The following is a 27,012-nucleotide window of genomic DNA, read 5'->3' on the forward strand; positions in this document are numbered from 1 at the left end:
GAAGCGCCATGCCTTCCCCTTGCCTGTGCGCTCTTGGTTAACAGCAAGTCATGGGTCTTGAATCAAGGGAAGGGCCCGTGGAAGGGCCTGGCAGCAGATGGCTGTGTGGTGGGAGCCACCTCAGAGTCTGTCCCTGCGGACGGTAGAGAGAGGTGGAGAGTGCGTTTCCTGGAGTCTGCGCCAGGCATCTGGCTTTGAATCCCAGCCCTGGAAGCATCTCTGAGCCTCAGTTTCCCTGCGGGGATAGTCTCTGCCTACTGTTGACAGTGTGTGAAAAGGGCGAATGCTTGTCATCAGTTAAATTCTTTCTTTATACTACTGTTCGTTAGTTCTCAATAGATGAGATCTTCAGTCCTTTTTTGCTTCCTATGAATTTTTTAAAGTATTTATTCTTAGTTTTAACATGCAAATAATCAAAATTGAATGTCTGCTGAAAGGCTTGTGAAGTAAAGCCTGTCCCTGGGAACAGCCCTCCTTACTCCTCCTAGTCCTGCCCCCTAGAGCTGTGCTTCCTGCTTTTGGATGCTAGTGCTGAGACCACGACCCAAACTGGCTTCCGGGTAACTCACAGTTGGAAGTCCAGAGGTAGGGTGGATTCTTCAGCTAATTGGTTTTGTGGCTTCCCTGTGGCTCATACGGTAAAGCGTCTGCCTACAGTGTGGGTAGACCCGGGTTTGATCCCTGGGTCAGGAAGATCTCCTGGAGAAGGAAATGGCAACCCACTCCAGTACTCTTGCCTGGAAAATTCCATGGATGGAGGAGCCTGGTAGGCTACAGTCCATGGGGTCGCAAAGAGTTGGACACGACTGAGTGACTTCATTGTCAATGTCAGTGACTTCAGGGTCCTGAGTTTCCGTCTCCCCTTTGAGTCTTTGGCCGGTTACATCCTCAATAAGATGCCGGAGTTTCAGAGTAGTACCCAGGTACAACAGTGTCTAGAGAAGGAAAATTATCTTTCATGTAGCTGTGTAAGGATGTGGAAGCTTTGCTTAGAAGCACTGGCAGACCTGCCTCCTGGCTCACAGGCCTGTTTCTGAAACACTCACTAGAAAGGGAAATGGAATGACATTTAGACCAGTCGGACACGTGCGTGGAACTGAGTGCTTTCCCTGAGCACGTGCCTAAATGGGTGAGTGTGCAGAAGAGTTCTGGACAAAATTGACTTAGGTTACAGCGGAAAAGGGGGAAATTGGAGGCTGGGTGGGTAACTCTGACCCTACTCTGGTATTTGACATAAGCTTTAAGACGCTGTCTATTGGTTTTCTGAAGTGTGTGTGCTCAGTCTTGTCTGACTGCGAACCCGTAAACTGTAGCTCGCCAGGCTCCTCTGTCGATGGAATTCTCTAGGCAAGAGTACTGGAGTGGGGGAGTGGGTGTCATTGTTTTTAGACTGACGTCTTCCATCTATCCGTTGTAGTTACACGTATGTTTTCGTAGAGTGTATTCAGTGTAGTGTTATGATTATGTAAGTCTTGCTCACTGTAGAGGCAAATTGTATACTGTGATTACATTTCCCTCCTTGTATAATTTTGTTTTTCCCGTTTTGTTTTCCTCCTGTGGTTTTGTTTTGCTTTGTTTTCTAGGTCCTCCTGTTAACTTTCCCCATACCTTCTAATAGCCTCTCTGTATAGTTTTGCACAAAGATTAGATAATTGCCCTATGCCTCATTCTCACCCACCCCACCCCCTTCCTTAAGGGCCCCTCCATCAAACCACTCCTATATGGGAATTAAATGTTGTTGATTAAAGTGCGGTTGATTTACAGTATTGTGTTTCTGCTGTATCGCAGAGTGAGTCCATTATACATACATGTATGTGCTCTCTTTTAGGGTCTTTTCCTATGTATGTCGTTGTTTAGCTGCCGAGTCGTGTCCGACTCTTTGCGACCCCATGGACTGTAGCCCACCCAGCTCCTCGGTCCACGGGATTTCCCAGGCAAGGATACTGGAGTGGGTTGCTATTTCCTCCTCCAACTTTTTTCTTTCATTTTGTCAGCACAGCTTTTAGACTTCCCGAGAAAGAGTGCATGAGAGGTTAGTTTTTTGAGACATCATCTGAAAGTGTCTTTAATCTGATTTCTTTCAGGAGTAAAAGTTTTGACTGGGTATAGAATTGCAGTTGGAATGTAATTTTTACTGAGAACTCTGAATGAATTGCTTTATGCTTTTCTAGCTTCTTATAGCAGATATAATTTGTATTCTCGGTTCCAAAAGTATGGAAAAGTCAGAGGACATAATGCACTCTCATGTAACCATTACCCATCTTCAGCAGTCGTCAGCTCATGGCCACTTTTTAAAAATTTATAATCCTGTCTGTCCTTCTTCCTTTTCATTTCATACCAGCAAACCCAGATACATAATTTTACTTGCGAATATTTGTCTCTCTAAAAGATAAGGGCTCGTTTGTGAACTATAACCCTTGTAGTAATATCATACCTTTAAAAGATTAAAAATAATTCTTCAAATATCCAGTTTAAGTTCAAATTACCTTGATTGCCTCATAATTATATTTTAAAACAGTTTATTCAAATTAGAATCTTAAGTAAGGTCCATAAATTGTCAGACTGACAAACCTCTGAAGTCTCTTTTAATCTGTTGGTGTTATTTTTTTCCCTTGAGTTTTATTTGTTGAAGAAACTGTGTTCTCTGTCTTGAAGTTTTCTATAGCCTCTGCATTGCTGAGTGAAACCCTGTGGTGTCATTGACGTGTCCCCGTCCCTTGCAGTGTATTTCCTATATGTGGTAGTGAGATCTAGAGACTTGATAAGATTCTGTGTGTGTGTGTGTGTGTGTTTTGAGAGGTGGTAAGTAGGGAGAATACTACATGGGTGGTATGTTATCTTTAGGAGGCATAAAATATCTGACTCTGTGATGCTAGTGACTACTAAATATTAATGTGGATCCATTGATTTATTTGAGATATTGGTTCTTTTTATGTGAACCCTCCCACTCCCCAGGAGTTTTGAGGATCTGATCTTCATCTGTACTGTTCGGAAGTTTTGTAGTGTTGCCTTGAATATTTTTTGTTTATTTTTTACCCGTATTGGGAGATATTTTTCAACTTTTTATTTTCCATCAGGATATATTTTTTATGTTCTCTGCTCCCTACCCCGCCCCCCCCCCCCCCCGCCCTTGCCCTTTCTTTCTTTTCATTAGTATTTTGTTTTTACTTCATGGTTTCACATATTCTTTTACCTCTTCAGGCACATTCATATTATGATTAATTGCCTTTTTTTTCCCCTTCATGGCATTGTCTCTGTTTCCTGCGGATTCTTGTTTTTCTGCTTGCTTTGATTTCTGTCTTTGAGTTTTGGCAGCTTTCCTCAAATATCTGGCCATCCCTGGGCTGGTGGCTTGCGTTTAGGAGTAAGTGGTGATAAAGCTGAAAAGAAGCTATTTTCGTGGGTGAAGCTTGCTCACTGAAGGCATATTAGTGTGGTGCTTGAGGGACCTGTAAGCGTGAGTGCCCTTGTTTTACTCCAGGGCTCTTGTTGATGAGTCGCTAAGGTGTGTCCGACTCGTTGCTACTCTGTGGACTGTAACCGACCAGGCTCCTCTGTCCATGGGATTTCCCAGGCAAGAGTACTGGAGTAGGGTGCCGGTTCCTTCTTCAAGGGATCTTCCTGATCCAGGGATCAAATCTGCATCCCCTGTGTTGGCAGGTGGATTGTTTACCTGCTGCTGAGCCACCGAGGAAGCTCCTTGCAGTCTTCCGCCTCACCTGTTCTCTTGTGCTTGGTCTCTCCACGGGTGGAGTCTCTGTGTGTTTTCCCCAGAGAGCGTGCATGCCTCTGGTCTGTTTGGGGACATGATCGTTGCCAGCCCGGATAGGATTTGGGTTGCAATATGGGGTTTTACTGCATTTAATTTGCTTATTTGTTGAAATGAACTCAGATAAGTTGCAGGTAGAATATAAATAACTTTTATTTCTTGAATCTTTTGAGATAAAGTTGTTGACATGAAGTCTCTTCTTTGTTGAATCTTGTAGTGCATTTTTCCTATAAACAGAGACGTTCTCTTGCCTGACGACAGTACAGCCATCAGAGGCAGAAATTTAACATTGATATATTACAGTTGTCTGATCCTTAGGCCTCCATTCAGCTTTCAGTCGTTGCCCCAGTGGTATTCCTTTATAGAAGGATACAGTCAATCTAGGATCACTTAACACCTTTTGTTGTCATGTCTCTCCAATTCTTGATCTACAGTAGTCCTTCAGCTGCTCTTTCTTTTATGATATTGATATATTTGAAGACTACAGGCCAGTTATTTTAGAGAGTCCCTCTCAATGTGAGTTTGTCTGATGTTTCTTTACTAGATGTAGGCTGAACATCTTGGCCAGGAGTATCATGGAAGGGATGCTATGTTAATTTCAGTGCATTTTGTTAGATGGTGTATTACTGATTTTCAGTTTGTGCTGTAAAAAATATTACCACAAGTTCAGTGGCTTAAAAAAACACACATTATGTCACAGTTCTGAGTTCAGAAGTCCAAAATGGATCTGCTCTGGGCTCAAGTCTTGGTGTTGGTAGGGCTGCATCCCTCGTGGAGACTGTAAGTTCATGTGCCTGCCCTCTCCTGGTTCTGGGGGCCATCTGCTTTTCTTGGCTTGGGTCTCCCCCTCTTTGCACAACTGGCCACTGTGGACCTCGCGCACCTGTGCTGCCGTCTCTCTCCTTCCTGCTTTCACTCTGGAGGGGTTTTGTGATTTCACTGGGCCCACTGGGGTCATTGAGGTTAGTCTCAATTTTAAAGTTATGTGATTGGCAAATTTAATTTTCTGTGCAGCCGTGATTCCCCTTTGCTATGTAAAGGAACGCGTTCACAGGTGCCGAGGGTCAGGTTGTGGAGCACGCTTGGGCGGGGTGGTACCGTGCCTACTGCCGGGGGCATATGATTTCCGTTGGTACCATTATTGATAACATTCACTTTGATTACTTGATTATGGTGGTGCCTTCAGACTCCTCCATTTTAAAGTTACTTTTCCTCCCTTTTTGTAATAAGTATTTTGTACAGAGATACTTTGCGACTGTGTAAAATATTGTCGGTTACCGACTTTTAACGTGTTTACTTGTTTTGTATCACTGTGGGTACCTGATTTTCTGTTTCATGCAGTGGGTTGTAATCTATTACTGCATTGATTTTGGTGCTTCACTTGCCCCAGATTTCGCCAGGTTGACTTCTGTGTCCTTTTAGCCTATCTCTGTCATTTTTTGGAGCTCTTCCAAGCTTATCTTAAACTTTTGTCTCAGCCTTGGAGTAGGCCATTTTTCCAAGAAGCCCCTTCCCCCCTAAAAAGTCTTTATTTTGAAATGATTATTTCACATTTCAAAACTCATAGGAAGTTGCAAGGATGCCCCGTCAGCTTCCTTTGGTGGAATTTGTGTAGCCTTAGCACAGTATCAAAATCTGGGCATCTGATATATCTGGTACATTTCTGGTAAATGCATGCCTTATTTCTTTAGTTTTTAAACTTGCATTTGTGTGTGTGAGCATAGTCTTTTGTAACTTTTCTGTTCCTTGTATAGATTTGGGTAAGCTAGTCCTACAGTCAAAGAGAGCTGTTCTATCACTTTAGAAGAACGCTTTTTGCTACCTGTTTGTATTCCCAATACCCCCTCCACCGTTTTGTTTATTCTCCGTGTTTGTAGTTTTGTCACTTCAGTGTGTGAGATGAGTGGAATCATACAGTATGTAACCTTTCTAAGATCAGCCTTTTTCACAAAGCGTAATGCCTTGAGGTCCGTTTGGTGTTGTGCACAGCAGTAGTTAATCTTTCTTATTGCTGAGTAGGGTTCTGTTGTATGCTTGTACCAAGTTTGTTAAACCATTCAACTATTGAAGGGCATTTGGATTGTTTCGAGTATTTTGTATGATATTGTGAATAAAGCTGCTGTGAATGTCTGTGACAGATGTCTGTGCGGCGTCCTCTGCGTCAGGGGGTGGGGTCTGCGCGTGCTGCTGGGCCCCATGCTGGGCGTGTGTGCAGTCCTCTAGGCACCCCCAGAGTCTCCCCGTGGTGTGTGTGCCCGCTGTGTTCTCAGCAGCGCCGCACGAGGGGCCAGTTCCTCGGCATCTGCCCACCGTCTGGTATTATCACCCTTTTATTCAGCTGTGGGTGTCGTGCTCTACTGTGGTTTCAGTGTGCATTTTCTTAATAACTAAGGATGTTAAACATCTTTTCATTTGCTTGTTTGCTATCTCTGTCTCCTCTTTGGTGAAATATCTGTTCATGTCTTTCGTCCATTTTCTGATTAGTTTTTTTTAAAAAAATTTGAGTTATGAGAGTTCTTTATGTGTTCTGGATACAAGGTCTTTTTTTTGTTGGATATGTGATTCTCCCTGTCTGTTCCTTGTTTTTTGCTTCCTCATTACAGTCTTTTTTTTTTTTTTTCCAGAGTAAAAAGTTTGGATTTTGACAGAGTCCAGTTTATATTAAATTTTTCTTTTATGGGTCATGTATTTGATATCAAGCATGAGAACTCTGCCTGGAGTGCTGGTTTCTTTTCCTGGAGAATGGTATTTAGAAACCGAAATCTGACCATTAGGTATGCTCATTGCTGTTAGGGTGTGGGTGCTCCGCAGGTCTCTGGACATAGAGAATGTGTGTGTGTCCTCAGAGGCCCTTCCAGGTTTCAGGATTCGTTCACCATTTTCCTTGGTATCTTCAGGTGTAGACACTTACTGTGTGCCTTTCTTCATTCTCCTAAGTCTACTACCACTGTCCATGATTTTTCGTTACCTAAAAATTTGACCATTACTTTCTTCTGTTGTTATTATTACTTTTGATGTCTTTACTGATTTTAGTTGGCTTTAATTTTCAGTGGCGCTTTGTGAGAATAGTTGTAAATGCTTGGATCATCCACTGTTGAATTTGTACTTACTGAAGCTGTAATATTCCTTTTTTCAGACTATTTTTTGGTCTTTATTTCTTTACACTCTCAGCCCTGCTGTCTTCGTCCTTATACTTGCTCTCACCCTGATTGTGCTGTTTCTCCACAGCCTGTAACCATCCATGACTTTTGTTTCTAAGCAGTGAAGACCAGGTTTATTATTCAGGTCCTCCTTGTGGTGACCTCAGCTTGTCTTGGCACTCTTTGCCTGCAGCCCCCTGCGCTTGCTCCACTTAACGGCTCCTCTCAGTGGCTCTCATCCCCGCGCGTGTTTTGCTTTCCGCTCCTTCCGCTCTGTCTTCCTTCAGGCACACTGTCTCTGCTGCTTACACAGGGCCTTCTGTAGAGCCCAGAGCTCAGCATAGTAGGCACCTGAGGCATCAGATGCACAAATGCTGCTTCCTCTAATATGATAATATCACCCAAGCTTTTTATTGCCTATTTTCATTTTCCAAACACTGTCATCATATAGCATCTCATTTAATTCTCAAAGCAGCTCTGTCAGCCATTACTCATCTTTAAGAAATGATGCTGAGTGAAATGTCCAAGGTCTAATTATAGGAGTAATATTTAACATGTTTGCGTTCCTTGTTATGTGACAGGCCCTGATTTAGATGCTAAGGACACTTGGGGAAGAAAGCAGACACAAATGCCCTCGGTACAGCCGATGTTAGAATGTTTGAATTCCAGCCCTTGTGGGGTGGGTTTTGGGGAAAGTCTTCATAACCTCAGTTACTCATCTCAGATGTCATCTCCTTTAGTCTTTCCTAACTCTCCTGGAAGGATGCATAAATGGGGTAGAAAGAATAGCTCTATCTTCTGTGTTCTCATTGGTTCCTTCTTGTGTTTGCATTGTGCCCAGTTTTACTCTCAGTTCAGTTGCTCAGTTGCGTCTGACTTTTTGTGACCCCAGGGATTGCAGCACGCCAGGCCTCCCTGTCCATCACCAACTCCCGGAGTTTGCTCATATTCATGTCCGTTGAGTCGGTGATGCCATCCAACCATCTCATCCTCTGTTGTCCCCTTCTCCCGCCCTCAAACTTTCCCACCATCAGGGTCTTTTCCAGCGAGTCAGTTCTTCGCATGAGGTGGCCAAAGTATTGAAGTTTCAGCTTCAGCATCAGTCCTTCCGATGAATATTCAGGACTGATTTCCTTTAGGAGGGACTGGTTGGATCTCTTGGCAGTCCAAGGACTCTGAAGAGTCTTCTCCAGTACCACAATTCTAAAGCATCAGTAGCATTTGTAAAATCACTATTTGTATTTGGGGCCTTGGCTAGATTGAGCAGCAGTGGGCAGGGATTTTTTTTTTTTTCCTGGTATCCAGGATGCCTGGCACAGAGTGTATCTTAAATATTTCTCAGTAAGTGTTTGAACCCATAACATAAAGACTTATCCATGGTTGTCATTTTCTACTGGCAGATAGCAGTTCTCTTTTGTTCTCATTACTACCTCTGTGCGAGGATACAAATCAGTTTAAAAATCTCCACTCTGTATTCTTAGCCAGGAGGGTATATTCTCAAAGAGATTATCTGTAGGCAGCTTCTTAACTGAAGTTCAATAAGCTATTTTGTGTGTGGATGTGTATAGGTCTTTAGCCCGAAGATGGAGTCTTGACCCGCTTCTCTCCTCAGTATTAACAATCTTGTAGGAGTTCTGAGTTATTCGTTAAAGAAGTGTGCTGATACAAAATAAGATGTAAGAATTTACCAGCCTTTTTTCCAAGTTCAAGACAGTAAATTATTTTCAGATGTGGAGTGTTTACCTTCAAACATCTTGCAAACAGGTACATTTTAACTTTTCTTCCATGTTTGTTTGCATACAAAATATTGAGGTTATCTGTATTTATTTAGTGAACCATGTCAAAACTCAGAAGCTTAAAACAACCAATGCTCTTGTTTGCTCACGATTCTCCAATTTGGGCAGGCCTTGCCTCCATTCTACATGGTGTCTCCTGGGACTGGGAAGTCCAAGAGGGTGGATTCCAGCCCGTGTGGTGTCTGAGACATCTTCCTTAGATAACGTATTTGTATGATTGCCCTGGGCTCTCTCACGGCATGGTCTTGGGGTGGTTGAACTTCATATGTTCAACTGGTTTGAACTGGATTCTGGTGGTGCCAACAGCAGGAGCCACTGGGCCATCTTAATACTTTACATGCCTGAAGCTGGTATAGTGTCATCTTTACCAGATTCTTTGGTCAAAAGCAAGTCACAGGGCAGTCTGGATTCATGCAGAGGAGACAGTATAAGGTGCAGACACTGGGCTGCTGCTGCTGCTAAGTCGCTTCAGTCATATCTGACTCTGTGCGACCCCATAGACGGCAGCCCACCAGGCTCTCCCGTCCCTGGGATTCTCCAGGCAAGAACACTGGAGTGGGTTGCCATTTCCTTCTCCAATGCATGAAAGTGAAAGTGAAGTCGCTCAGTCATGTCCAACTCTTTGCGACCCCATGGACTGTAGCCTACCAGGCTTTTCTGTCCATGGGATTTTCCAGGCAAGAGTACTGGAGTGGGATGCCATCGCCTTCTCCGGCGGACACTGGGCAGAAGTGGTTTATTGGGACCACCAAGGGGCATGAACTCCAGAAGGTTATCTGTCTAAAGTGGAGAAAGACCACTTTTCTGTTCTGTTTTTATTATCTAATCTGACCAGCGTATCCATTTTATAATGCAGTGATCTGATTGTATGTCATTTTTGCTGTCACTACATTCAGATAGCTGTAATTTGTTGTATTCACTTAAACTGTGGATTGATCATTTTGGTAGGGCTTGTAATTATGGAGATGTGGAGATTGAAGAGACAATGGAGTACTTTATGGCTTACCCGGCTCCGAGTTGCACCTAAGTTCAAGTACCAAAACATTGGATAAGAACCCAGAGTACATACTTTGTGAAATAAGTGATGTGAACGTCCTTTGGGGCCACATGTTGCAGTCCATAAAATATCTCAAATGTTTCTCCAGCAGCCCTGTGGTTATGCTTTGTCCAGGAGAAAGAAGAGACAGATAATTACATCTTCTGTAATGACAGCTCAGGACTTATGTTTTTCTGCCTCCGAATAGATTTCTCCTTAATGCTCAGAATATGAAAGTGTTCATTTCATTTAAATGGTTCTGATCTCGATTCCATGTTGAGGCCGTCCTGTTAACTGGGTTTGAGGGTGACAGTGGAAGTTTGTCACATTCGGTGGCTCCTTGTGGCTCATTGACCAGACACATCAGAGTTCTCTGGAAAGCTTAAAAGAAGTGGAAGTTTTTGGGTCTAGCCCCAGACTCGGCGTATCCAAATGTCTGAGAAGGGGTCTGGGTGATGTGTAGTTTGCGGATCCCATTTTTAGGTTCTGCAGCTGCAGTCTCCAAAGGGGCGCTATCACTCCCCAAGGAGGGGAGACTTTTCAGGCATGGGGAGGTGAGAAAAATCTTAGCTAGTACAGTGCTTTGTGACCGCCCCCCCCCCCCCCATAATTCAACCCTATCTGACAAAGCCTTATTCCACAATTTTTCATTCTTCTCTGTAAAGGAGAGATTTAAATAAAGCTTTCCTCCTGGGGATGGGAGTAAAGGAAAGGTTGAGAACCATTGTTCTGTAAGAGTAATTCTGACATAGTACCTGTCCCACCACACCTGAGCCACCACCCCCATCCTGGAAAACGTAGTGTGTGATTTGGAGAATGTGTTTTTAATACTAAGGTTTTACCTATGCTAAATAGGCTTTCCTTTAAAAATCTTGACGGTTGGTGAAAGCGGTTTACTCCATGGTGTTTTTGCATCCAGCCAGATTGAGCTTACCCTCACGGACAAAGCACTGTGAGAACGGACTCTTCTGGGATTTGGACTCTTCTGGGATTCGGAAGCTCTTCAGTTTTACATTAGCAAAAGCTCCTCCTGTTCTTGGGCTGGTTCACACCCAGCTCACAAGGATGCCTTATAGCCCAGGAAAGGACGTGCTCCTGTCCCTCCTGGGAGCCAGGCCTGTGTCCTGTGCGCTGCAGGCCCTGGGGGTTAGGGTGGGGGCAGAGGCGGCGCCCCGGCGCCCCTGTTCTTGGGGCAGGAAGAGTGTGGGCCGGCCACCACTGCTCGGGTTTGTTGCTTGCTTTCCTTGCTTTGGATGGGGTACGAATGAAAGTGCTGCAGTTTTGGGCAGTAGTGGGAGAAGGGGGGCTTCCCTGGTGGCTCACACGGTAGATAACCTGCCTGCACTGTAGGAAACCCAGGTTCGAGCCCTGGATCAGGAAGCTCCCCTGGACAAGGGAATAGCAGCCCACTCTAGTATTCCTGCCTGGAGAATTCCATGGGAGCCTGGTTGGGCTACCGTCCACGGGTTGCGAAGAATTCAGACACAGCTGAGTGACTCACACACACAAAGTGGGAGAAGGAGAAGAGAAGTTTCTAATATATCACTTTCTGTAAAGAAAATTTATCTTGGTGTGAGTATTTCTAGGTCCTTGTTAATGTCTTGGTCCTGGTTTTGGTTTCTGTGGCATTTGTCCAGGCTCAGGAGAGTTAAAGGCGTAGGACAGCCAGAAATCTAAAGGTTTCTGTAAACCTGCATTCACGTGAGAGCACATTGCTTGGCAACCGGCAGATGCTGGGGTAGGTGATTTGTTGACTCAATTAATAAAGTTAACCTAAACTTTATTTTTAAAAAAGTGTTGTTCTCTTTTCTGATTTTAGAGTCTAATCTTAGCATAGTATTGAATGGAAGGTGACCTGGAAAGTTAGGAGGCCCGGGGTCCAGTGTTCTTCCTATGCACCATGATTCTTAACCTCTAGACTTTCACGAAGAATCTTTTAAAAGCCCTTCAGCGTGCAACATTTTAGTGTCAAACACCTTAGAAATGCCCGCAGCTGATGTCATCATTAGAGCGAACGGGTTCCAGTTGCCACCCAAGGAGTGGTGTATTCGGGTCCACAGTCAAGCTGCTGTAACTGGGAGCCAGCACCTCCGTGGCTCTGAGAACATAGAATCCTCTCGAGGTGAACTGCTGGGTCGGCGGGGGGCGGCCCCCGTGGCTCCTTCAGAGACAGGCATTTATTCTTCCCTGGTCCTTCAGGGTACCCTGGGGATGGGCCTCATCTGTGTTGTCCTTGCCCCATCTCTTAGGAAGGTGAAGGGACAGACATGTTCACTCCTTGTCTTAGAAGATCAGAAGCGGCAGCCATGCCTCCTTTTGCACTCCGTCTGTGAGAACTTGGTCATGTGGCCATACCCAGCTGCCGTGGAAGCCGGAAAGTGGAACCCAGCAGGGCAGTTGTGTGTGTGACGATTACGGAGGGAGGAGGTGACTGTCTTGTCTCTGCCGCAGACAGCGTGGAGGAAACCGTTTAGTTTCCTTAGTATCCTTTTGGGGATAAGCTTTTTACTGAATGTTTTTGTTTACCAAAAATCTTACGGTTAACACAAAGAGGAAGTAAATTATTTTGGCATTTGATTAAAATGCTGAGTATATTTGAAAGGCATGTTCTGAAATTACTAGGAACATGAAACTAACCAGCTCTAACTGTTTAGACCTTTGTCTCCTCAAAGTACAAGCCAGGTAAAGAGTTGTTTAGTCTCTGCTGCATTCTGTGTTACTGGAGACACCAAGGTGCACATTCTGTTGCAAGTGACATCTCTTTCCCAGAGGAGTAGCACATCGTTCCCTTTGGTAAACTAGCCCAGCAGAACGAAGCTCTTTCTTAAATGCTATCAAACCTCATGGGCTCTGAATTCTAAGAAGTTCGTAAATTTGGCCATGTGTGAAAATCACCTGGGGCCCTTGTTCAAAATACAGGTTCTGGCCCTACCCTTTGGAAGTTCTGATGGTTCTGTCTCTGAAGCTGAATTTTTAACCAGCCCCTGAGGGTGATTCTGATGCAGATGTCAGTGGTATGGGACCCACTTGCTTTGGATAGTCTACACCTCAGGTGCCTCAGATGTGAAAGTGCAAAATTATGTATCTACTGGGTTTTGTAGGGTTCAGAGAACGTGACACGAGTTGTACTTAAAATTGCTTCATAAATTAAAACGTATTATCAGAAATGTTAGGTGGCGTTTTTAAGTCTATGCCAGGTATTGTGCTAATTTGTTTGGTAAATAAGGTTAAGTGCTCATATCTCCATTTGGAAGTAAGCTGGGAAATTACTATAAGATAGAAATCTAGACTTCTTGAACCTTGCCTAAGTGAACAGAGATTCTGGAAAAGTTAGCTGCTCAGCATAAGTTCCAGTATAGCACAAACCAAATAATTTACATACTTTTGTTTTAACATCGTGTTAAGACTTCCCTGGTGGCTCAGATAGTAAAAGTGTCTGCCTACAATGCAGAAGACCCGGATTTGATCCCTGGGTCAGGAAGATCCCCTGGAGAAGGAAATGGCGACCCACTCCAGTACTCTTGCCTGGAAAATCCCATGGACAGAGGAGCCTGGTAGGCTACAGTCCATGGGGTCGCAAAGAGTCAGATACACTGAGCAACATCACTTCTTCACTTCTCTTCTTAAGTTACTGTGTATCAACTTGATGACTTCAATTAAATACATCTTCAGTGTCATCTGTGTGGGAAATTGCTTTGTTCTTTGACCTTGAATATGATATAGTCTCTGTTCGTAATGAAATTACAACCTGGTAGAGAAGACAAGACTATTAAATCACAGTACCATTCTTAAGAGAATTTTCTTCTTAAGGGATGTATTCTACAACTGTTACAAGGCAGGTTCTGAATGTGATGTTCAAGTTCAGAAGATAGGAGAGGTCATGTAAGGTGAAGAGCACAGCTTGAGACAGAAGGAGGGCTTCCCTTTTTCTTTCTGCCCCAGAGGGACCAGTGTCTGTCAGGGACCTGGACACTCTTCTCTCTCCCTGATCTGCGATTGTCGGGACCTTGTAAGGAAAGGAACAGGATAGAGAAGCTTGTGAAGGTTAAGGATGTGGCCCCTTCTCTGAAGTAAAGGGGAGCAGAACTAAATTTGATGATGCAAAGCCTGTGCTAGGCACATCTGCAGATCTTCCTAATCAGCTGCAGCAGTTCCGTGGTTGAGAGGGGCAGTGTCCTTTAGTGGAAAGAGTATGGGATCTTAAAACCTAGAACAGGTTTGGTAAAAGAGAGAAAGTGAAAGTCACACAGTTGTGTCCGACTCTTTGTGACCCTGTGGACTGTACGGTCCATGGAATTCTCCAGGCCAGAATACTGGAGTGGGTAGCCTTTCCCTCCACCAGGGGATCTTCCCAGCCCAGGGATCGAACTGGGATCTCCTGCATCACAGGCGGATTCTTTACAACTGCCCTAAATTGAGAAGCATTTGGTAATGTTAGACCCAAATCCGGCTTGTACACAGATGTTCAAGTAAGTGGCTTTTTTCCTGGTGAGATGACTACCCAGGACATGTCAGCCTGTTCCTTCTTTTCAGCATATTAGATGTGCCTTGGCTTTCACAAGGGCGTGGTTGCTGCTTAACCCATTGAGATATTACAGTTAGAGCCCCGAGGGTTCATGGTGAAGCTGCAGGGTGGAGAAAGGGGGAAGAGTGGTGTGGAAAGCACGCAATAGTAGGAAATTTTGACAGGAAATACAATCCAGGCTGATTCATTAGATGATGCACCAAAAGTTAGGGGTAAAGTAGTGAAAAGCCACAAATACAGTTTCTGCCCTCATGTCATTGACAGTGAAAGTTTGGCATTTTAGCAGTTGCTGTTTGCGATAGAACCTATGAAAGCTTTCTTAAAGTCTTCCAGATTGGATAGCTCCGTATTGGGTTTCACTGAGCATGAAAGTGGTGGGGATTTTACATTCTATGTCTTCCAGTGGTTATGTCTTTTTAAAGCTTGAAGGAACTCACAAAAAAGTAGTTAAGATTGTAAATCATTCCAAATGAGATGTTGATATTAAATTAGGCATACTCTTCCACATCCTCCAAGAATACAAATACAGACTGAAGCGTTTTTCATAGGTGATGTTTGTAAGTGTACATATTTTAAGATTGGAAATGTCTTTATCTCTTTGTATTAGTTTCCTGTGGCTTCTGTAAAAAATCACCACAAGCTTAGTGATTTAAAAGAACAGGTGTGTGCTTTCATTGCTCTGGAAGTCAGAAGCCTTGGAATCGGCAGCCCGGAGCCGAAGCTGCAGTGTCGGTGGTGCGGGGCGCCTCCTCCTGCCGCGCTCCTGGCGCTGCCGGCGCCCTCTGGCTTGTGGCCACATCTCTCTGAGCTCTGCCTTCTCTCTGCTGGTGTCAGGTGTCTGCCTAGTGCTCGCATAAGGACACTTGTGAAGGCATGTAGGGCCCGCCCGAATCGTCTCTTCATTTCAGCATCCGTAACTGAACCTTAGTCACATCTGTAAAGACCTGTTTCTAAGTATGATCACATCTGTAGCTTCCAGAGATTAGGATGTGGATATTTTTTTGGAGAGTGACCTTTTTTAGCTTATGCTCTGATAGATTGCAGGCAGATTTTTGGACAGAGGAGCAAAAATTGTGTGAACAGAGGAGCCTCAAGAGTTGGATATGACTTAGCGAATAAACCACCGCCACTGATACATTATATGGAAGAGTAGAGGCATGTTGCTTTTGAAATAGTAACTTTTAGATATTTGTAAGTATATTTCTAGTTAGAGTAGAAATTCATAGTGTATTATGCATCTTTTCAACGTTAGCTTGATTTTCAAATTTGGGATTCAAATTAGGCATTGCCCCAAATTTTAGTACTTCACATGTCATTTATAATAATGGTTTTTGAGCTACTAGTCTCTAAAGAGTGGAGGTTATGGGTCTGGCTCAATCCGACAGTGATAATTTTTATTAGGATTTGTTAAAAATGAGTATTAATTTAGGAAAATGATACAAATTATTAGAACACATTTTAGCAATGTAGGAATTCTAATGACTTTGTGAGAAGGTGCAGATTATAGAAGACTGGTGACAAATACACTATGATTACACTTTTCCTAAAATTGCTTGTTTGTGTCAAACTTGGAAATGTGCTGCAGTTGGAGTATATTTTTACATGATACCTTCTTTTAGCTAATTTTGGACTGCTCATTTTGAATAAGATGAACATACAGTAAACAGTGTTGTTTAAAAAGAAAAGATGGTCACACTTAGAATGGAAAGTACCAGTGTTAGTGTTTTTGCGGTCATGAGCCAGCCATGAGCCAGCCATGAACATGAATGTATTATGTGTGTATGTTAATTTTAATACCTGGTTCTTTATTGAACTGCCTGATTTTTTTGATTATCCTTAATACAAAATTGACTCTTTTTTCCTAAGCATCTTAAGATACCTATTTGGAAGTTTTTTTCAGATGGTTCTATTATTTCTAATTCCTTGGGTGTGAAATTGGGTTGTTTACCCACTGAGTTTCTCTTGGGATGAAGGGTTTCTCTGTGTGTTTGTAATTACTGTGCATGAGCTTCACAGGAACTTCTGAAGGTGTACTATATATTGAGGCAAGTTCATATCTGTTTTTTAGTATTTAGAGTTGGTGACACTTTCCACTTCCCATTCCCCATTTCCCAAATGGGATAGCCATAAACACTATCAAGCTGTTTACCTGCCTCCCACTTGGTGCAATTATTGCCATATTTTTTTATTCCCACCATGTGTTATTCCTACATATGTTACAATCTTGTGATTTTAGCTTTAAGCACATTTTAAGCTGCAATTTATAGTTTTTGTTTTAAACAATCAATATTCTTTTAAGTATAAGAAAGAAAAAAATACTCATTTTGAAAATTTACCTACTTATTTACCATTTCTGGCATTCTTCATTTCTTGTATAGATTTGTGTTTCAATCCAGTATCATTTCCCCTGAGCCTGAAGAACATTCTTTAGTGGTATTTGTAGTTCAGGTATGCTGGTAAAGAATTTATTGCACCTTAGTGCTTGAAGTTTATTTTCCCTGGGTACAGAATTCCACATTCGTGGTAGTTGTCACTGCGCACATTAACGGTGGTGTTTCACTGTCTTCTGGCTTCCATCGTTTCCAGTGCGATGTTAGTTGTAATTACTATTTTGTTCTTCTCTGTATATACTTTTTTCTCTGGCCACTTTTAAGATCTTTCTCTTTGTCTTTGGTTTTAAACTGTTTGCCTGTGGCATGTCTGGGTGTAATTATAACGTGAGAGATTTTTAGCCATGATTTCTTCACATGTTTTTCTACTGTCTTCTCAGTGTCTCCTGTGATTTTATTATTTTCTTTTTGTTCTTTTTTTTTGTAGTTTCAATTTTTCTGCTGAGATACTCTGTTCACACATTAAAGAGCAAAATTCCTGAAAGTTTTGGAACACATTTTCTTCTAATTCTTTGTATGAAATACGAAGTTGTAAAGCTGTTATCTGCGGTGTAACATCTCATCCAGCCTTGAGCTGGTGTTCCGTTGCCTCTTTTATCCCCTGGACTTTGGATCCCTTCTTTTTGTTTCTTGCTTACTGATTTTTGATTGAACACTGTTTTCTTTTTAAGAACGTTCATGTTAGTTCTGCAGGCTGGCTGGCCACCTTGAATTTATGTTTGGGTTTGTCTTTTATCGTGTGCTGTGTGCTCACTTGCTTAGTTGTGTCCGACTCCCTGTGACCCCATGGACTGTAGTTAGCCAGACTCCTTTGTTCATGGAATTCTCCAGGCAAGAATACTGGAGTGGTAAGAATATTGCTACTTCCTGCTTCAGGGGATCTTCTTGATCCAGGGATTGAACCCATGTCTCTTCTTGGCTCATGTGATTGTAAAGGCTGAGATGTCCCCAACTCTGCAGTTGGCAAGTTGGAGACCCAAAGAGCCGATGGTGGTGTTCTAGTCAGAGTCTGAAGGCCTGAAAACCGTAAGAGCTGATGATTTCAGTTCTAGTCTGAAGGCCAGAAGGCTCAAGATTTCAGAGCTGATGTTTCTGTTTGAGTCCAAAGGCAGGAAAAGTGTTGAAGTCTCAGCTCAGTGCAGTCGGACAGGTGCTCTCTCTTAGCTGTGGAAGGGCCTGTTTCTTCTCTTCTCAACCAACAGGATGAGAACCACCCATATTAGAGCAGTCAGTCTGCAGAATCAAATGTTAATCTTAGCCAGAACCAGCCTTCCAGACACACCTAGAATAGTGTTTGACCAATTACTTGTCTGGGCACCTGGGGGCTCAGTCATGTTGACACAGTAAATCTCTGCTAAAGAGCTCTCCCCACTGTGACTCCAGACTCTCCCTGCCTGCTCCTTTCTGTTCCGCTCTCAGCCTCTTAGTCCCTCTGTGCTAAGTTTTGGGGTAGCCTCACCTGGCCCATGGACATTCTGGTCTTTTTGGGTCTCTCTGCAGACTTTTGGAGACCCCTTTCTGCGTAGCTCTCCTCTCTCTCTTGCCCTGTCCCACAAAGATTCCAGGTGCTTCAGCTGCTTGAAAGTCTAATCTTGACCTTCACATCTCTGTAGGACCTCCTGTGCTTTACTTGGATTTTTGCTCCCTCCAACATGTTGCAAAGTTGTCCCCAGGGCAAAAAAAACCACAAAAACCAAAAACCACAAAAAACTAGTGAAGAGGTAGTTTTCTTCTAAAATTCTGTTTTATGGAGCAGGCAGTTTTAAATAGTGCTGTGGACCTTTGGGTGAAGGCCAGGCTAGAGGGGTGGGCTCTGGGGTGAACGGCACCCTGCTTCCCACATGGAGTTGGAATACGCAGACTCCACGGGTGCGGTGACGGCGGCTGGCCCTCAAGCCGCAGCTCATCCGTGACGCCGTGCCTGCTTTCTCGCCCTGGTTTGTCACTTGCTCTCCTGCCGCATTCTCCTTACTCTGGGCTTTAGTCCTGTCCCTGGTGGTACAGAGGTTAAAGCATCTGCCTGCAGTGTGGGAGACCTGGGTTCGATCCCTGGGTCGGGAAGATCCCCTGGAGAAGGAAATGGCAACCCACTCCAGTATTCTTGCCCGGAGAATCCCATGGACGGAGGAGCTTGGTGGGCTACAGTCCACGAGTCGCAAGGAGTCGGACATGACTGAACGACTTCACTTTCACTTTCTTTGACTACAGGGGGCAAGTCAGAGTCAGTTCGTCCCACCCATGAGACTTGCTAAGTTACGTGGAGGTACTTTTGTCTTTCACCTCTGGGCTGAATGGCCTTCGTACTTCCAGATCCCTGTTTACCTGATACTTTCTCAGAAGTTCTGAATTTTCTCACCATCTCTCTAATGTGGATCTAGAAATGGAAAGAATTGTGAACTTCAGAAGCCTTATGCATATAAAGACTACAAATTCTGGTCTCATCTGTCAGTTTCTTGGAAAAATTGTTTCTGACACCCCTCCCCCTTCCTCAAGTGGGTTCCTCTCTTTGACCTCCTCTTAGCAGTCTGACCTTTCCCTCCAGATCGCTCTCTCACCATGTGAGCATGCTCTGTAGCTAGGTGTTGGTGTAGCTTGCCTGTCCCCGCGTTGGACTGGGAGCTCCCTAAGGGCAGTCACAGTGACCATCACTCTCACCCGTACATCTCCAGTTCTTAGCACACATTTGTTGAAGAAATGGGTGATAAATTTGAAACTCTAATCATGTCATGACATCATCTGACTTTTAGGATCTTATTTGTATGCAGGTATTTTAAATTACTTTTTGTTTTTTTTCAGTAGGTATAAATAATGGCCCTTCTGAATTGTATACAGAAGTATGTATGGTGGTCCCTCTTTCGACTCCTACCCAGCCACCTTCTCAGTCCCATTGTCCTGAAGATAGCTACTGCTGCTGAAGGCTTGTAGTTATCTTTCTGGACATTTTCCTGGGTATTTTCATTTAATTATATGAAAATAAAAATAAGTATGCTTATGTTGTTCAGATACATATTTGCCCATATTTCTGTGTAGCAGTGGAGTTTGAATGCTCAATTAAAATGGCAAATATTATTTTGCTTTTATCATTGATTTGATAATCTGACTTTTTTGGTGTTGGTTTTGCTTTCAGATCCTCTTAAGTAAGGCACATAACCTCTAAACCTGAGTTTCCACATCTGCTAAAGGATTGATTTGAATTAAATGAAACTGAAGACCTCTCGCTCTCAGTCTGACACTAAATTCAGTGTTATTGTATAATTCATCTGTATTAGCTACCACAAAAAATGTGTTACTCTTTGTAATGTGAAAAAGTAGGAAGATCAAACATCAGTTATGACTTCGGGCAGCAAGAGGAAATTTTGGGGCAAGTTGTTAAAAATGTTCAAATTTTTTTTTTCCCCTCTAAGAGTGGCTGGAGAATGTTAGCTGCTAAAACTAGTAAGGGGATCTGTCTGTCTTGTGGACTTTGGCACTAGAAAGTTTGTGCTTCATTGATCTCATGGAGCCAGCCAATGACACTCTAAAGGGAATTTCACCCCGACTCCTTGAATTCATATCATAGCTGTTCATTTATTAGCACAAATGTCCCAGTGAAAAATTTATAGGAATCAGTTTATTTAGGTAAATCTTTGTTAGTGATTTATATAAAACATTTTATGTAAAATAGTTTTCCAAGCAATTTTAACCTCTATTTTCTCTCCCCAAAAAGAAAAGAATAAAAAAAGCAGATTTTGCTTAGTCATGGTGTGTTTGTAAGTTCTCTTGTCTTACAATATCACATCTTTAAATTTTTTTTAGTTAGCTTCTTTTGTCATTTATTTGATAGTTTAAAAAATTGTATTTCTGATACATATTTCATACATCACTGATTTTATTAAAGCTTTTTTTTAGTTATTAAAAACCTCAGACATACATAAAAGTAGAGAATTTAATTAACACTCATGTCCTTGTCCTCTTGCGTCCACAGTCATTAGTTTGCCCACCTGGTTTGCTAACGTTTTCAGTATAAATAACACCACATTTAAAAATATTCTCTTTAGAAAAGAGGTCTGGTGTTTAACAGGGAAAAAAAAAAGACCCAAACAAGAAACAAAAACTGTGCCCAAGCCTTTTCTGATTATAGCTATTTATAGAGAATTGATAATTCTGTAAAATATTTTTTAGCTCATATATCATTCTCTATATTAGAAATTCTCAATTTTGTGTCTTTCATATTAAAATGAGTTAGCCAAGTCGTTTGTTCCATGATTAGATTGCAGATATGACTACACTGTGCTTATCATCTTGTTTTAAATATTAAAATTTTTTTAAACTCATTTGTGTCAACAGAGCAGTGCTAAAGCAGGTTTTGTAGCGATGTTGTGGTTTGGTGATGATGACTCTGTTTCTCTCCTCTCTTCGTGTGGAGAGTCTGCTGTAGTTGAGGGAGCTGGCCTTCTGGAGCAGGAGGGAACAGGCTTTCCGAAGGTTCTAGGTGCCGTTGCGCGTGGCGTTTGTTAGCTCCAGTTGCAGGCAGAGTTAGGGCCCGAGTCCCGGTGTCAGTACTGCTGTGGCGGGCTTGAGGGGTGTTGGTGGGAGACTTTCTGGAGGAGAAGACACTGGCGCTGGACTTGGGAAATGGTGTTGACAGGCTGGAAAGGGAGTAGTTTCAGCAGTAGAGGGATTCTTGGGGAATGAGCTATGCCCATTGTGGCTCGAGAGAAGTTTCAAGGAACGCACATGTATGAAAAGAGATGGGACCGGAAAGGTGGGGGTCTTCACGACAGTGTGGAACACACCAGGGCAGCAGCGGGAGCACGGAGTGCGTGGTCACCGTGCCGCGTGTTAAATGCCGTGTCATTGTAACCGCACTGTTTTGGGGATCATCCTCACTTTGTAAATGAGGACACTCGGCAGCTGGGTGTCTAGAACCTGATATGAGACCACCTGGGAAGTGGTGGGGCCAGGGGTTAGAGGGTGACTCGGAGCCTGAAGGCTTTGGGCCTTGAACACCAGGTTAGGCAACCCAGAGCCCTTCTGGGAGAGTCTTACTGTGGACAGTGGCCAGAGTTTTAAAAGTTGGAGGGTATGTGAAGTTGTTCCATAGTTGTGGCCTATAGCTAAATTTCATGGTGACTTTTCTGTTAGGGATGGAGGACGAATTTCTTGGACCATTTTTTTCCTGATTATAAAAAGAAGATGCATATTTATTAAAGTTGTGATGTGCTAAAAAGTGTAAGGAAGAAAATTAAAAATAATCTGTTATTAGCCAAAGACATTCATTATTAATAATTTTATGTATTTTATTCCAGCGTTTCTTCTGTGCCTTTTTTCCCCCTTTTACTTTCCTGAGACTGTACTTCGATGAAGATTTTAAGTTCTTTCTGATAAGATGTAATGCATGATTTTTTTCCTTCATGTAATATAATATTGTAAGAATTTCAAGGATTTACATAATATCATGTGACTGTACATCTTTTCTGTTAGTGTTGAATATTTTTAGTATTTCTAATTTTTTGTTGATAATATAGTTTTGTATATAAACTTTGTATTTTTCGTCATGAAATGAGTTTCTGAAAGTAGATGAACATTAAGGAAAATAGGACTACAAGCAGAAGGTGAATCAGTGCTCCATGAAGAAAACTGCCCGGAAACAGTACACTTGTGAAAGCTTGTGTTCACGTGTACCGTGTATATAGTTGATCTGCATGGCTGTGAAGGAGGCCCCCAAGGTTGAACACCCAGTCTAGTGAGGCCAGTGGAATTTGGAGTATAGGTTGGGAAATGTTGACATTAACAAATCAGTCACATACATTAGGATTGCATTGATGCCACATGTCAGTCATTTTTACCGAATTTCCATTGATCAAGAAAATACTAGGTTGGGCCTTCCCTGGCGGAAGTGGTTAAGACTCCTTGCTTCCACTGCAGGAGGCATGGGTTTGGTCTCTGATTGGGGGCCTAGGATCCCACATTCCGTACGGTGCAACCAAAAAACAGGAGAAAATTCTAGGTTAAGATTTAGCTAAGGTTTAAAATTCCAGGTATAAGATTTTGTTTCATTACAAAATAACACATTCATTTTAGAAATTCTAGAAAATAAGAATAACAGTTCCCTGCAGTTCTTCTTTCTGGAGATAACTATTGTTTGCATTTTGTGTGTAACCTGTGAATTCTTTTTTTTTCTGCACACAATTACTCTTCTCTCCTTTTTAAAAATAAATATATTTGCATACTGCTTTAAACCCACTTTCTCTATACAAAACAGTATTTTCCATGTTGTTTATTCTGTTAATCCAGTGTGCTCATTGAACATCTACTAGGATATAATAGAAATGTGAGACTGAGATTCACCAAGCAGTCGATAATACCACTTGAGTAAGACTATAACATAAATAACGAATAAAATATAGTGGTCTGTAGGTAAACAGAGGTTCAGAGGAGAAACTGGAGTGGCTTTAAGCTGGATGAGGAGAAATGAGTGGGTCTTGAAGAGTGGCTAGGATTTAGGTAGAGATCAGGTAGAGAAGGGGTGACTTTAGTTAGGGGAAAGGATTGAGCATGGCTGCAGAAGGAGGGTGTCATTTTATGGAACGTCACACTGAGCTCTGAGTTCAGGGCAGTAAGATTTAACTAATGTTCCTAAGTCACAGATGGGTTAAATCCAGGTTGAAAGTCTGTGCTTCAGCGATGTATGTGTACAGCAGCTAAATGTGTGATGAAATGCAACGAGGGGTAAGCCGTCTTTAAGTAAAATATTTCCCAAATCCGGCCATGCTCAAGAGTAAATAACCTGGATGTTCTTGTATATTTAAAAAAAAACAAACCAACCAGGGACTTCCCTGGTGGTCCAGTGGCTAAGACTTCAAGCTCCCAATGCAGGGGGCTGGGCTTTGATCCCTGGTCATGGAATTAGATTCCACACGCCCCAACTAGGAGTTTGCAGGCTGCAGCTAAAGATCCTGAGTGCTGTAACTAAGACCCGCTGCAGCCAAGTAAATAAATATTTAAAAAAACAAAAACTAAACAAAACCCAGGCAGGTTCTCGAGCCCTTCTCCCTGCTTCCTGAATCAGGATCTTTGGGAGTGAAGTCTGCAGTCTGGTTCTGCAGACGCCCCTAGTGTTTCTGGCATGCCATCTGGCCTAGGAGATGCTGAGTTTAGGAGGCATGTCTAATTGCGTGAAATAAGGGCCTGGGCCGGGGATGATACAGTAGGCATGGAGAAGAATGGAAGGGCATGAGGCATTATGAGAATGCATAGGATTGAGCGAGATCATTTAGAGTAGCTAAATAATTCAGCAGTTTCTAGAATGGTTGTGGGGGGTGGGACGAGATGGGAATGTGTGAGTTGTGTAAGAAAGGGGTTGCATGCCTTTAGGCGTAGTAAAGAGTTGATGTGGTAACGTGGCCCTGTAGGCAACATCCTGCAGCTCTGGACTAGATACTGAGTGAGCGGGTAGGGCAGCTAGAGAAAAGTCTGGAGTTACTAGTTCAGGGCAAACCTTTGAGGTACTTCGTTTAGAGGGAAAGATGTTTAGAAAAACCAGTGGAGGGGCCAGATGATAGACCTGGAGACCAGCACCTGAGTTTGGGGCCAAAGGTGACAAAGGTACCAATCGGAGGACAGTTGATACCTTGAAGTATAAGACCACACAGTTTAAGAATTTTTCAGGGGACAGCATTTTCCTTTAAGTTCCCCAGAAGTCTAGCGGAGAAAATAAGTAGAACAAAACTCATTTTACTACTCTCAGTAATAGGGTTGCTGGAAGAAAATGTAAACTATTAGTAATAGTGTGTGTTTTTTGATTATTTCTGGACCTTGTTATTTTTCTGTATTTTTGAAATTCAAAGATAATTACAACCACAGTGGTTTATATAATTATATTTATAAAAGTACATATAATGAACTAAGTATATATATGAATGCACTTATATACACTTATGTACACTCACATATGGCATCTGGTCCCATCACTTCATGGGAAATAGATGGGGAAACAGTGGAAACAGTGTCAGACTTTATTTTTTGGGGGCTCCAAAATCAATGCAGATGATTGCAGCCATGAAGTTAAAAGACGCTTACTCTTTGGAAGGAAAGTTATGACCAACCTAGGTAGCATATTCAAAAGCAGAGACATTATTTTGCCAACAAAGGTCCATCTAGTCAAGGCTATGATTTTTCCAGTGGTCATGTATGGATGTGAGAGTTGGACTCTGAAGAAAGCTGAGCGCCAAAGAATTGATGCTTTTGAACTGCGGTATTGGAGAATACTCCTGAGAGTCCCTTGGACTGCAAGGAGATCCAACCAGCCCATTCTGAAGGAGATCAACCCTGGGATTTCTTTGGAAGGACTGATGCTAAAGCTGAAACTCCAATACTTTGGCCACCTTATGCGGATAGTTGACTCACTGGAAAAGACTCTGATGCTGGGAGGGATTGGGGGCAGGAGGAGAAGCGGACGACAGAGGATGAGCTGGCTGGATGGCATCACCAACTCAATGGACGTGAGTCTGAGTGAACTCTGGGAGTTGGTGATGGACAGGGAGGCCTGGCGTGCTGCAATTCATGGGGTCACAAAGAGTCGGACACGACTGAGTGACTGAACTGACTGACCTGGAAAAGTCAGTCCTATCAGAAAGGAAAGCATAGTGGTTTTTATTGCATTTCTTAGAAGCTGGTTATGAGAAGGGATTGCAGGCTTTCAGGGATTGTTATTTTTCCTAAGTGTCTTCTTTCTGATAGATACGCTTTGTTTCTAAAATAAAACGCTTGCATGCCATCATGGCAGGTGTTGAGGTTAGGAAGGGAAATGTAAGGAGGGGCGACACGATGCACTGGACCTCAGCCTTGTTTGATTCTTGGTCACGGGCACCCCTTTTTAATTCCTCTTACGTCGTGTCCGACTCTTTGCGACCCCATGGACCAGTGCCCACCAGGCTCCTCTGTCCATGGGATTCTCCAGGCAAGAATACTGTAGTGGGTTGCCGTGCCCTCCTGCAGGGGATCTGCCCAACCCAGGGATCAAACCCGGGTCTCCCATATTGCAGGCGGAGTCTTTACTGTCTGAGCCACCAGGGAAGCCCAGTTCATCTTATGAGGAGGATCGATTTGAGTAATAAAGAGTCTGAGTACATGTTGTGTAGATGATAGGAAGCAAGCATAGCAACAGAAGAGAGAGAGAAAATTTATTTTGTTTATATCACTTTGCTTTTAATTTGTTTTTGCAAAGGGTTCCTGTGCCCAATTCCAGTGTGTATGTGTGTGTTTCATAGGGAGGGGCTCTTTCACACAAGCAGTTCTCAGATGCCAGCAGGGTGTCCGAGAACTCAGCCCAGGTCTCACACTGTCTACCTGGAGGAAGAATCAGACCTCACAGGTAAAGAAAGGGCTCAGTCCTGTGAGACTGTCCACTTCTGACATCAAGACTGGCCGTAGACTGGAGGTTTCTGGGACTGATTCCTTAGGTTTGATTCATTTGCTGGGATGGTTCACAGACTTCAGTATTTTTGAGGGTAGTGGGGGCTGCACTGTGTGGCTGGTGGAATCTTTGTTTCTCAGCCAAGGATTGAACCTGGGCCCTGGCAGTGAAAGCACTAAGTTCTAACCATTAGACCACCAGGGAATTTCCCAACACAAGAATTTGTGTGGATTGGATGTGGGATACGCAGCAGGAAGGAGGTCCCAGGTTATTAGGGTTTTAGTTTGGGAGACTGGGGTGTGGTGAAACCCATTGACCAAAACTGAGAACACAGGAGGGAGAAGTGGATTTTCTTCCTGTCCTACCTGTTCTTTCCTCTTCCTTCTTGGTTGGGAGAGTAGAGTCGGGAGATCATAAATTCATTTTAACCTGGGGCCTGAGGTCGGCAACTTTGGAGTCCGTTTGGTTGAATTTGAATCGCTTCTCTAAAATAGTCCTGTGTGGCTCTGTGTGACCTCACTTCTCTGGGCCTTAGTCTCCTCACCTGTAAACCGGGTAATAGTGCTACGTAACTTATGTAATTATTTATGAGAATTAAGTGAATTAAAGGAAAGTGCTTATGTGTCCATTAAATACAAAGTCTCTCACGTTCAGTAATAAGTGGGAAATGAAAATAACTGGGACGTCAAGCTCAGTTCATAGGACTCTCTGAAATGTGGGCCTGAAACTTTGAAGGAGAGAGTAGGCTGGGGGCAAGTCGCACTTGAGAAGTCTGCTTAATTCCACATGTGACTAAAATAATACTTAATGTTGCCTTGCAACCAGCTAGCTTAAATGAACCTCTGGAATTTAGGTCTGCTTATGATGGGATATTTCTTAGTATATATACAGTGATTGCTCTCCAGTAGTGGAAGTTAGGTTCCTGAAAAGTTCTGTGGTCTGAATATTGAAGTTTGAGG

At 43.0% G+C, this 27,012-nt stretch overlaps 1 protein-coding gene across 9 annotated transcripts in view; it reads left to right on the plus strand.

Annotated features, from left to right (window-relative positions):
* DYRK1A (dual specificity tyrosine phosphorylation regulated kinase 1A) overlaps window positions 1–27,012 on the plus strand; it is a 145,787-nt gene that overhangs the window by 18,282 nt on the left and 100,493 nt on the right. The window contains exon 1 of one of the 9 annotated variants that reach the window (XM_060396430.1): window positions 2,133–25,139. The exons of the other annotated variants lie outside the window; for them this stretch is intronic. The gene's annotated coding sequence lies outside the window, so the exon portion shown is untranslated. Of the gene's footprint in view, window positions 1–2,132; window positions 25,140–27,012 lie in introns of those variants that run through there. 9 annotated transcript variants of the gene reach the window in all.

This window comes from Ovis aries, chromosome 1 (genome assembly GCF_016772045.2).
Source record: "Ovis aries strain OAR_USU_Benz2616 breed Rambouillet chromosome 1, ARS-UI_Ramb_v3.0, whole genome shotgun sequence".
Lineage (NCBI taxonomy): Eukaryota > Metazoa > Chordata > Mammalia > Artiodactyla > Bovidae > Ovis > Ovis aries.